This window comes from Pipistrellus kuhlii, unplaced genomic scaffold (assembly GCF_014108245.1).
Source record: "Pipistrellus kuhlii isolate mPipKuh1 unplaced genomic scaffold, mPipKuh1.p scaffold_m20_p_16, whole genome shotgun sequence".
NCBI classification, from domain to species: Eukaryota; Metazoa; Chordata; class Mammalia; order Chiroptera; family Vespertilionidae; genus Pipistrellus; species Pipistrellus kuhlii.
The window spans coordinates 27,764,233-27,777,384 of record NW_023425471.1 but is presented as its reverse complement, the minus strand read 5'-3'; the positions used below and the strand labels follow the sequence as shown (position 1 = coordinate 27,777,384).

Here is a 13,152-nt window from a genome sequence, read left to right as displayed (position 1 = left end):
CCAGGCCAACAGGGGGGGAGTAAGGGGTGACCAGGCCAGGGAGGCAGTTAGTGGTGACTAGGCTGGCGGAGGGAGCAGTTGGGGGCAACCAGGCTGGCAGGGGGGACAGTTAGGGGAGATCAGGTGGGCAGGCAAGTGAGCAGTTAGGAGCCAGTGGTCCTGGATTGTGAGAGGAATGTCTGACTGTCGGTTTAATTTTGATCCCCAGGACAAACCCTGAGGGGTCCAAGATTGGAGAGGGTTCAGGCTGGGCTGAGGGGATTCCTCCCCCCGTCCCCCATGCACAAATTTCATGCACCGGGCCTCTAGTATAATATAATAATAAAAGAGAAAAGGAAGGATATAAACTAGTATATATAATATAATCCCAATTTTATAGAAAACAGTCTATGTATAAGCTTATCAAATACTAAATAATAGATATATCAAAATACTAATAAAAATTGTTATTCTGTGTGAGAAGTTTCTAAGTGATTTATTTTTTTCTCTAATTCTCAAATTCCTTCAAAATTAAGTATTTCTTTTAAAATTATGTCATAATACAAAAAGAGAAGACATTGTATCATAATTACTTGTAGGAACAAACACTAAAAAATTAACTTGATTGGAAATCGGAAGAGGGAAAATTAGCAGATGAATTAAAAAATATATTTATTGTAATAATCTTTAAAAACCCACAAATGATGTACTAGTTTGGCTGTGAAAATTCTGATCTGTTAGCATGAAATCTAGTGCTCTGACATATACATAAACCACAATAAATTACAGTAAGTTTAAACAGTTTTGATGGTAAAAACAAATTGGCTTACATGTAGCAATTCTATTGCAATAACTGATATTACCCGTGTAACAAGGCTGCTCAAAAGAAAAGAAAGATTTTGCTATAAGACTAAGACAATGTGATGGAGGCTCTCTTTAGATTCCTCACTTCCTCACTGATAATCACTCAACTACAAGATAAATTAGATGTAATTATCTTGGGTGGATTAATACATATTCTCAGGTGCCCATTAACACATGCACTTCAAGAGTTTCCATTCTGATCATTTTTGAGGTACATGACAAAAATTTATTAAATGTCCTAATAAGGACATTTCCAAACATGTTAATCATATTTAAAAGTCTCCAGTAAGTACCTTAAAGCAATTCTACTACTCTACTAAAAGTCAAAGCACTTAAGGTAAAAGAAAGAAAACATATTTAATTGCCAATATACTCCAAGGTAGGCTTAGGGACAGCTAGCTACCACTGATTGCTTCTAAAAAGCTTTTTCTAATTTACTATGGGTAAATTGGGCAAGCCCATGGCTCTTAAATAGTTATTATACTGGCTTATAGGGAAGATGTCCAGTTGTGATTTTCCCCACTGCTATAATACTGGTAAGTGTAAGAATAACATGAACTCTAAGAAAATCATCACAATTTCCATTAGAGGAGAAATTTGGAGAAATGGGATGGGATTTCATTTTACTTGGCTTTTCAGTGCTATTAAGTATGCCATTTCAAAAACAGTCTAAAACTAGGAATAAATACAAGAGTAACATTAGCTGTTGGATACCTCAACTTTATATTTTCTTGTTTAAAAGTATTTTTTATTTATTTCAGAGAGGAAGGGAGAGGAAGAGAGAGATAAAAACATCAATGATGAGAGAGAATCATCGATTGGTTGCCTCCTGCACACCCCCTACTAGGGACTGAGCCTACAACTCAGACATCTGCCCTGACCAGGAATTGAACTGGTAACTTCTTGGTTCCTGGGTCGATGCTCAACTACTGAGCCACACCTGGCTGGGCTATATTTTCTACTACCAAATTATTTGTTTAAAATTATTTTTTTATCATTATAAAAGTAATATATACTTATGGTAGAAAATACTTAAAATATAAAAAAAAATAAAACAAAACTGAAGAATCTATTTTACAACCACCCAGAGACAAGAACTTCTCAATCAGAATTATCATGTTAAGGAAAATGTAAAATACCTACAGCATTCTATTGAAATATATATTAAAACCATGTCATTGGAGCATTCCATGAAGTGCATCAAATGTCCATTAGGAAGCAGAATTCACTTTCAACATTTACCAAGGTGGTAATGAAGACCTACAAAAGGTTGCAGTATGCAAAGTGAAGTGCTCAATAAATGTTTAAGGAATGAATAAATAAAAAGAATAAAAAATAAAGCTTGCCAAGATGACTTGTTTTAGCCCATCCCACAAAAAGTCCCTTTGCAATAAAAAAACAAAACAAAACAAAAAACCCTGGGATCTAAAAGCCTATCTAAAAGTAATCTGGTGACACTACATTTACTTTGCCCAGTAAACTGGCTTAGGTACATATCTTGATTCAGGTTACAAACCAAATTCTGCTTAGCAGATGGGTCACTAGCCTCTCCCTCTGACCTTTTTAAAAAACAAGGTTCAAATATTTGGGCTTCTCCCAGACTGAACAAAGAATATGGTAGCATTTACATTTGAAATCCTTCATTGCCCTGAAATGGATTTTTCCTCCCAAAAGAACAGCTCGCAGAATGAATGTATCATTTAGTATTTTAGCATATATCAGTGTGTAAATCACAGGTACACCACCACTGCGGATATTAAACATATACTGTCAATGACAGACAAAGCATTATAATATCAATGTAGGCTTATCCAGCATGCTGAGAAAGAACAGATGTTATTATGTAGTTTGTCTATGAAGTATGAATCATGATAAATTTACAGATAACCAATGAGAAAAAACAAATTTAGATTAATGATATTAACAAATTTATAAGCTGACTGTGGCACTGAACTTTGACCATGGGAAATGTGATTGCAGAATAAATGGGACTTACCAGTAATTTACCTATTCAAATAAGGGAAAAGATACTAACAAAGGCAAACAAAAGCATGTGGTCCACTATGCACTATTGTAATATACTCCTAAAAATAAGGTTCAGCATTATTTTTTGTTTTTGTTTTATTTAAATTGTGTAAAATATCTTTAATTTAGTAAAGCAACTTTTAAAAAAGACAATAGTTCATCTTCTATCAGTATGACAATTTGCTACTGGCAGAAACTAGATATGTCAAAACAAATTACTTTGGTAATTACTTCGTCATTATTCCTTTCAAAGTAAAAGGACCACATAGTATCCTTCATGATTATGAATCATTGACTAGATTTTATATCATCATGTACTCAAAGTCCTCAAAGAAGTCCTGGGTTCTTCTCATCCCCACCTCCAAAACACAAAACCCTATGTCCAATCTAAGGTGTTTAGGGTTGTCTGCTTGAATGTAACAGATTCCATGCTACTTCCTCTCAATAATCACTCTAGGTTATATCTATTAGGAGGAAGTAGAGTTACCCTTGATCCTTTGGGGGAAAAAAATCACCTTCTGCTTTCCACTGGCCCCACAGCATCATTTTTGTTTTGTGTACAGAGTATTTAACTTCCTTGTTACCATGCTTCTAGTTTCCCCTCATTAAAACAGGAAAGATGTCTAGCCTGCTTTATCAACCTGATATTGCTGCTGTCATAATTTTAAAAAATTTAAAAACAAATTCTGTAATGTATTATCTGCTCCTAGGAGGAAAGCCAAGTATTTTTAATAACACTAACAGCCATATACATGGAGTGGCTAGATTATCATGCATTCAGAGATCATAATAATCTGGCCACTCAGTATAGTGTTGCATGATATTGTTGAGGGGCAATGAAGTCAGTTTCAGGTTTGTTTTTTTTTTTAATATATTTTATTGATTTTTTACAGGGAGGAAGGGAGAGGGATAGAGAGCTATTGTAGAAACATTGATAAGAGAGAAACATCGACCAGCTGCTTCCTGCACACCCCCTTCTGGGGATGTGCCCACAACCAATGTACATGCCCTTGACCGGAATCGAACCTGGGACCTTTCAGTTCGCAGACTGATGCTCTATCCACTGAGCCAAACCGGTTTCAGCCAGTTTCAGGTTTTGATAAAAGCTTCGTTAATTATTACTTCTGCACACGTGGGCAGCTACTCCGTCTCTCTGAACCTGTGTCTCCTCACATGCTAAAACGAACTTAATTAGTCCATTCTTTCAGGATTTTTAGTGAAGATTAGATTACATATGCAAAAAAAACCTGGTACAAAATATATATTTATATAAACTTTTTTTTATTGCTTTTGTACAGAATGGAAGGGAGAGAGATAGAGAGTTAGAAACATCGATGAGAGAGAGTCATCGATCAGCTGCCTCTTGCACATCCCCTACTAGGGATATGCCCGCAACCAAGGTACATACCCTTGACCGGAATCGAACCCAGGACCCTTCAGTCCCCAAGCCGACACTTTATCCATTGAGCCAAACCGGTCTCGGCCAAAATATATATTTATAAATGTTAGTGTAATTTCATTAATTTGAAGCCAGAAACTTCAGTTCAAGTGCTTACTTTGGTACTTACTAGCTATAGCAAGTGACCACAAGGAAGTCACTTAACTTTGCTGTATTCTAGTTTTGTCATCTGTAAAATAAAATTGCTGTGAGGATTAAATAGAACTATATATTAAACTGTACCTCCAGTTAGTCTGTTAAGCAACTCCTGAATATAGCAATGGTATTGTTCATAAGAGCTACCCCCATTTTTGCTCCCTCATATCTCTGTGGGAGCATCCAATCCTGTGTTATGTGATGTGGAGAAAATAAGGGAGGCATAAAACAATAGTGGGCATAGAAATTAGCATAATTTACATGGAGATTGTTAAAGAGATTTATGTAAATGCAGTAAGTGTGAGAGATAAAAGCAAATGGGAGGAAGAAAAGGTTATATCAAAGAATAAAAAGTTTGTACTGATTGTGTACAGTCTAAGTATATCAGTGAACTCATCAAGCAATGGTAGACTCAGTAGAAAGTTGGCTCCTGATCCCTGGGAATGTTTAATCCAAACTTGGATGACAACTCATTTGAGAAACAGAAGAAGGAAATTCTAAGGTTCTCTGATACACAATAAACAATTATACCAGAGAGTACAGAATAAAGTATGAAGGCATTCTTGGTTGTGTATTACTTTCCTATTGCTGATGTAATATTTAGTGGCTTAAAACCACATCAATTTATTCTCTTATAGTTCAGAAAGTCATAAATCTAAAATTAAAGTGTTGGCAAAGTTTTGTTCTTTCTGAAGATTTCAGGGGATAATTCATTTTCAGCCTTTTTAGCTTCTGAAAGTTGCCCACGAATCTTGGCCTATGGCTCCTTTTTTACATAACTCCATACTCTTCCTAATGTCATTGCATTTCCTATCATTTATTCTGTTCCTGCTGTCTCCCTCACTTTTTTTAAAGCATTTTTTATTAAGGTATTATATGTGTACATATATTACCATTGCCCCCCCCAACTCCCATACATGTTCTCACCCCCCAATGTTTTGCATCCATTGGTTAGTTTTATACAAATTCATTAAGTCCTTCAGTTGATCCCATCTTCTCCACCTCTCCCTAACCTTCTCTCTGTAAGTTGACAATCTGTTTGATGCTTTACTGCCTCTGTATCTATCTTTTTGTTCATTAGTTTATACTGTTTTATTATTATTATTATTATTATTATTCACAAATGAGTGAGATCATGTGATATTTTTTTCTCATTGACTGGCTTATTTCACTTAGCAAATTGTTCTCCAATTCTTTCCAGGTTGCTGCAAATGGTAAGAATTCCTTCTTTTTATGGCAGCATAGTATTCCATTGTGTAGATGTACCATCGTTTTCTGATCCAGTCATCTGCTGAAGGGCACCTAGGTGTTTCCAAATCTTAACTATTGTCAATTGTGCTGCTATGAATATAAGGGTGCATATATCCATCCTGATTGGTGTTTCCAGTTTCTTAGGATATATTCCTAGAAGTGGGATTACTGGGTCAAATGGGAGTTCCATTTTCAGTTTTTTGAGGAAACTCCATACTGTTCTCCACAGTGGCTGCACCAGTCTGCATTCCCACCAGCAATCCACGAGGGTTCCTTTTTCTCCACATCCTTGCCAACACTTGTCGTTTGTTGATTTGTTGATGATAGCCATTCTGACAGGTGTGAGATGGTACCTCATTGTTGTTTTGATTTGCATCTCTTGGATAATTAGTGACTATGAGCATGTTTGCATGTTTCTCTTGGCCTTCCTTCTGCCTTCTTTCAAAAAGATTCTATTTAGGTCTGTTGCCCATTTTTTTATTGGATCATTTATCTTCCTTTAATTAAGTTGTATAAGCTGCCTGTAGATCTTGGAGGTTAAACCTTTATCAGATAACATTTGCAAATATGTTCTCCCATACAGTGGGGTTTCTTGTTGTTTTGATGATGGTTTCTTTTGCTGTGAACAAGGTTTTTATTTTAATGTAGTCCCATTTGTTTCTTTTCTCTTTAGCTTCCATTTCACTAGGAGCAGTATCAGTGAAGAAGTTCTTTCATATGTCTGAGATTTTACTGCCTGTGGATTCCTCTAGTATTTTTATGGTTTCCAGTCTTATGTTTAAGTCTTGTATCCATTTTGAGTTTATTTTTGTGTATGGTGTAAGTTCGTGATCTAGTTTCATTTTTTTGCATTATCTGTCCAATTTTCCCAACACCATTTATTGAAGAGACTGTCTTGGCTCCATTGTATGATCATACCTTTTTTGTAAAATATTAATTGAGCATAGTGGTTTGTGTCGATAACTGGATTCTCTATTCTATTCCATTGATCTATATGTCTGTTTTTATGCCAATACCAGGCTGTTTTGAGAACAGTGGCTTTGTAATACAGCTTGAAATCTGGTATTGAGATCCCACTTACTTTATTCTGCTTTTTCAGGATCACTGTGGTTATTCAGGGTATTTTTTTATTCCACATGAATTTTTGAAGAGTTCTTTCTAGGTCTGTGAAATATGCCATTGGTATTTTATTTTATTTATTTATTTTTTTAAAATATATTTTATTGATTTTTTACAGCGAGGAAGGAAGAGAGATAGAGAGCTAGAACATCAATGAGAGAGAAACATCAACCAGCTTCCTCTTGCACACCCCCTACTGGGGATGTGCCCACAACCAATGTACATGCCCTTGACTGGAATCGAACCTGGGACCTTTCAGTTGGCAGACCGACGCTCTACCACTGAGCCAAACCAGCCTCGGCTGCCGTTAGTATTTTAATGGGGAGTGCATTGAATATATAGATTGCTCATTGAATATATAAGATTCTATTTAGGTCTGAAATATGCTGTTGGTATTTTAATGGGGAGTGCATTGAATATATAGATTGCTCATTGAATATATAAGATTCTATTTAGGTCTGAAATATGCCATTGGTATTTTAATTCCACATGAAATTTTTGGAATAGTATGGACATTTTAATGATGTTGATTCTACCAATCCATGAACATGGTATGTTCTTCCATCTGTTTATGTCTTTCTTTATATTTTTTTTCAGTGTCCTGTAGTTTTCTGGGTGTAGATCTTTTACCTCCTTAGTTAAGTTTATTCTTGGGTATCTTATTATTATTATTTTTTGGTGCAACTGTAAATGGGATTGCTTTCTTAGTCTATCTTTCTGTAAGTTCACTATTGGTGTATAGAAATGCCATAGCTTTCTTGGCATTAATTTTGTATCCTGCTACATTGCCAAATTTATTTATTAAGCTTTTTTGATGGAATCTTTCGGGGATTTTTTATGTACAATATCATGCCATCTACAAATAAGGACAGCTTTACTTCCTATTTTCCTATTTGGATACCTTTTATTTCTTCTTGTCTAATTGCAATGGCTAATACTTCCAGTACTATGTCAAATAGGAGTGGTGAGAGTGGGCATCCCTGACTTGTTCCTGTTCTGAGGGGAAATGGTTTTAGATTTTCCCATTGAGTATAATGTTAGCTTTGGGTTTTCAACATATAGCTTTTATTATGTTGAGGTATGATCCTTCTGTTCCCACCTTGTTGAGAGTTTTTATCGAGAAAGGGTGTTGGATTTTGTCAAATGCTTTTTCTGCATCAATTTATATGACTATGTGATTTTTTAAAAATATATTTTATTGATTTTGTACAAAGAGGAAGGGAGAGAGATAGAGAGTTAGAAACATCGATGAGAGTCATGGATCAGCTGCCTCTTGCACACCCCCTACTGGGGATATGCCCGCAACCAAGGTACATGCCCTTAACCGGAATCGAACCCGGGACCCTTCAGTCCCCAAGCCGACGCTCTATCCATTGAGCCAAACCGGTCCCGGCATGACTATGTGATTTTTATCCCTCAATTTGTTTATGTGATGTATCACGTATATTGATTTGCTGATATTGTACCATCCTTGGATTCATGGGATTAATCCTACTTGGTCATGGTGTACATAGTCTTTCTGATGTACTGCTGGAGCCTATTTGATAGAATTTTATTTAGGATTTTGGCATCTATGTTCATGAGGGATATTGGCCTGTAGTTTTCTTTCATTGTGTTGTCTTTATCTGTTTTTGGTATTAGAATAAGGTGACAGACGTCCCGCTTTTGGCGGGACAGTCCCGATTTTTTAACAATTTGTCCCGCATCCCGCAGCGTTTTAAAAAAGTCCCAATTTTTTTTTAAAGAATCTATTAAATCTTTTGGACTTTTTAAAAACCCTGAGGGACATGGGGCAAATTGTTAAAAATCGGGACTGTCCTGCCAAAAGCGAGACATCTGGTCACCTTATATTAGGATGATACTGGCTTCATAGAAGGAGCTTGGAAATGTTCCTTTCTCTGAATTTTTGGTATAGGCTGAGGAAGATAGAGTTTAGTTTTTGCTTGAATGTTTGGTAAAACTCTACTTCTTGCCGTCTGGCCCTGGGCTATTGTTTGCTGGGAGCTTTTTGATGACTGCTTCAATTTTTTCCATAATTACTGGCCTACTGAGATGTTTATATTCTTCCTGATTGAGTTTTGGTATATTATATTTTTCTAGGAATATGCTCATTACCTCCAGGTTGTCTAGGTTGTTGGAATAGAGATGTTCGTAGTATTTTTTAATGATCCTTTGTATTTTTCCAGGGTCTGTTGTTGTTTCACCTCTTTCATTTCTGATTTTATTAGGATCGCCTCTCTTTGTTTCCTGGTGAGTCTGGCTAAAGGTTCATCAATCTTCTTTATCCTTTCAAAGAACCAACTCTTGTTTTTTGTTTTTAATCTTTTGTATTGTTTCTTTGGTCTCTATGTCGTCTATCTCCACTCTGATCTTTATTATTTCCTTCCTTCTGCTTACACTGGCCCTTTCTCATTGCTCTTTTTCTAACTCTTTGAATTGTAGGGTTAGGTAGTTTATTACCATTGTTTCTTATTTGTTTGTTTTTTTTCAGTAGGCTGGTATAGCTATGAACTTCCCTCTCAAGAATGCTTTTGCTGTGTCCCATAGATTTTGGATTGTTGTGTTTTCATTGTCATTTGTTGCCATGATGTTCTTTATTTCTTCCTTGATCTCTGTGGTAACCGGTCATTGTTTAATAGCATGTTATTTAGTCTCCATGTGTGTTATTTCTTTGAATTGTTTTTATTGTACTTTATTTCCAGTTTTATGCCACTGTGACCTGAGAAGATGCTTAATATGATTTCTATCTTATTGGATTTGTAGAGACTTTGCCTGTGACCTAATATATGGTCTATCTTTGAAAATGGCCCATGTGCACTTGAGAAGAATGTATATTCTGTGGCTTTGGGGTGAAATGTTCTGAAGATGTCAATTAATTCCATCTGGACTAGTGAGTCATTTAGGATTGATGCTTCTTTGCTGATTTTTTGTTTACAGGATTTGTCCAATGGTGATAGTGGGGTATGAAAGTTTCCTACCATGATTGTATTACCGTAAATCTCTCCCTTGATATCCTCCAGTAGTTTTTTTTTTGTGTATTTGGGTGCTCCTGTGTTGGGTATATATATGTTTAACAGAGTTCTTCTTTTAGATTGCTCCCTTTAGTATTAGGAAGTTGACTTCTTTATCTCTTGCTATGACCTTCATTTTGGTTCTAATTTTTCAGATATAAGTATTGCTTCCGCAGCTTTTTTTTTTTTTTTAAATTTCCATTCGTCTGGAAAACTTTTCCACCCCATTCTCCCTCAGTCTGTGTATGTCTTTTTTTATGAGGCGTGTTTCTTGTAGACACCAGATATATGGGTTTTGTTTTCTTATCAAATCTGTTACCCTCTGTCTTTTGATTGGGGTATTTAATTCAATTACATTTAAAGTTATTATTGATAGGTACTTAGTTGTCGACATTTTTATTCTTTACCTCTGTGTTCCTTTTTCACTTCCCATTTCTTTTTTTTTTACAGTAGTCCCTGAAGCATTTCTTGCATTGCTAATTTGGTGGTGATAAATTCCCTAAGTCCTTTTTTATCTGTGAAGTTCCTGATTTCACCTTCAATTTTGATTGATAGCCTTGTTGGGTAGAGTATTCTTGGGTTCAGACACTTTGTTTTCATGACTCTATATATTTCATTTCATTCCTTTCTGGCCTGATGAGTTTCTGTTGAGAAATCAGTTGCTAGTCAGATGGGGGTTCCTTTGTATGTAACTTTCTGTCTCTCTCTGGCAGCTTTTAAGATTCTTTCTTTGTCGTTGGTGTTTGCCAATTTAATTATAATGTGCCTTGGCATTGGTCTTTTGGGGTTCATTTTGATTGGGACTCTGTGAGATTCTTGGATTTGTGTGGGATTTTCCCCCCCTATATCAGGGAAATTTTCTGTTATTATTTCTTCAAACAGTTTTTCTATTCCTTGCTCAGTTTCCTTTCCTTCTGGAACCCCTATCATGCAAATGTTGTTCTGTTTTGTGTTGTCCCACAGTCCCTTAGGCTCTCCTCCTGCTTTTTAATTTTTTTTTTTTTCTAGAAGCTTGGGTATTTTTACTACCTTGTCTTCTAGCTCACTGATGCAGTCCTCTGCTTCTTCAAGTATACTCTTGATGCTTTCTATTGAGTTCTTTACAGCAGCGATGTCATTTTTCATTTCTTCTTGGCTCTTCTTCATTTCCTCTTGGTTCTTACTCATATTGTTGAATTTGTCTTCCATTTTTTTCAGTCACCTTATGACCATTTCTCTGAATTCTATCTCTAATAGGTTGCATGCCTCTAATTCATTTACTTCTTTTTCTGGTGATGCCTGTTTTTCTTTCATATGCGGGCTGTTTCTTTGTCTCCCTATGGTCTCTCTTCTATGGATATCTGGTTATGTAGTTCCCTCTCACCTGCATTGATTTAAAGGCACAAAATATAATACAACAGGTAAAACACACAAGGCACTGAACAGAAACATATTCATGATATTAATAACTTCCAATAAAGGTTACCACCAGAGAAAGGCAAATTAGGTGATAGGAGAGAAAGAAGAAGAGGAAAAAGAAAGAGAAAAATAAGGAGTGTCAAAATGAAATTGGGAAAAGGAAAAAGCAAGTTAGAGAGATAAGAAAGAGACTAAGGAAGAAAAGGGGAACAACTACATATAGGGAGAAAACTCCAATAAAACAACTATTAATCCGAGCAAATGCCAGTAACAGGTACCTGGAGATTAATACAAACCACAACATGAATTAATATCAAGCAAGGCAGGGAAAACAAAAGCAAAAACCAAACAAAAACAAAGCAAACAAAAAAACAAGCAAAAAAAAAGAATAAACAAAACCATCTCACAAAAAAGTATGAAAATTCAATATAATCAATAGTCAAGCAAACAACAACAAAAGAACAAAGAGAAAAACAATTTTTTTGGATACTTAAGAGAATGAAGAGAGAAGTATGTATGGACTTGGAGCAGGGTATTGGAAATTAGATATATAAGTAGGGTGAGATTTTTAACAGGGGGCAAAGAGAAAGAACAGGGAAAATCTAAAACAGAAAAAGGGTAAGATAAACAGGACACCCAAAGGGGAAATGTTAGGAAGAGAGTGTTAGCATAAAGATAGAGTTGAGATATGGTAAAACAATGCTAAATGAAAGATGAAAATAGAATGTAGAACACTAATCCCAAAGTAAAATAAAGTGAAAATAAAAGGACACTAAAAAAAAGTAAAATAGTAGTAGAAATAATGCTGATTGAAAATAAAAATGTTATAATCAAAAAGGTAAAATCAAGTGAGGAAAAAATTGGTTTATTAATTAAAAGAGGCAAAAAATGAAAATAAAAAAATAAAAAATGAAAAAATAAATAAATTTTAAAAATGTGCAGTAGTGAAGGTCATTCACTTCTTCTATTGTTCTGTTTGGCACACCTATTTCCCAGTTCGGACAGTATTGCAATTTCCTGTGTACCACTGCTTCTCAGTGTTGTAAGCCAGTCCTGATTTTTAAGCAGGTGGTATCTTAATTTCTTGTATTACTTTATTTTTTATTACACAAGAGTAATTTGTGATTCAGCCCCTGGGTGGCAGTGTTTCTGAATTGACTTCTGGATCTATTTGGCCTCTATAGCTACTGTTGTGATCCTTCTTTCCCTATGGCACTCAATACCGGTTTGTGGTAGTGGGCTGCCTCAGAGCTGGCTCTCCAATTGTCATTCCCTGCTCCAATCCCCCGGTTCCAGAAAAACAACTTTCCCCTGCAGTTTACCAGGGTGTCCCCAACTGGGTGATCCTATGTATTGGGCTTAGTAATCAGAAGCAAGGATTTGAAGAGTAAAATGCCCAACTGCTTGAACAATGGGCCTGCACGCAAGTCTAAGCAGCAGGTACACCTTTGAAAATCTTAGGCTGCCCCTCCACGTCAGATCAAAATGGGTTGATTTTTGGAGATTCCTTCTGTTAACAGCTCTGAGGACCCCCTTCTACATACACGGATTATGCCAGCCCCAACAGCCATGGATTTTTCTAGGCACAGACTTCCCTGGTCCTCCAGCTCCTGCAAAGTGTGCTTTTTTCTGTCCTGCTGGGACCAGAGAACTCACCTTATCCCAGGTAAAATCTGACCTTTCCATGGTGAAGTGAAGAGATCCTTTAAATCTGCATGTTTGTGCCAATTGGGGACCAGTGTTCTAGGGTTCACAGCTGTTCGATGCTTGCCGCAGTTGTCGATTTTCAGTCTTCCGATAAGATCCACTTTCCCTTTCAAGATGGTGCGGTCTCCATGTCTGAGCCTGTAGCTCCAGGAAGGGACCGAGCAGCAGTGGAGGCAGCCCAGTCAGGGAAATCCAGTCCAGCAG

General features: G+C 36.3%; 1 protein-coding gene across 1 annotated transcript in view; it reads right to left on the bottom strand.

Annotated features, from left to right (window-relative positions):
• Positions 1–13,152, bottom strand: part of ZC3H12B (zinc finger CCCH-type containing 12B) — a 166,294-nt gene that overhangs the window by 15,231 nt on the left and 137,911 nt on the right. The gene's annotated exons all lie outside the window — the stretch shown is intronic.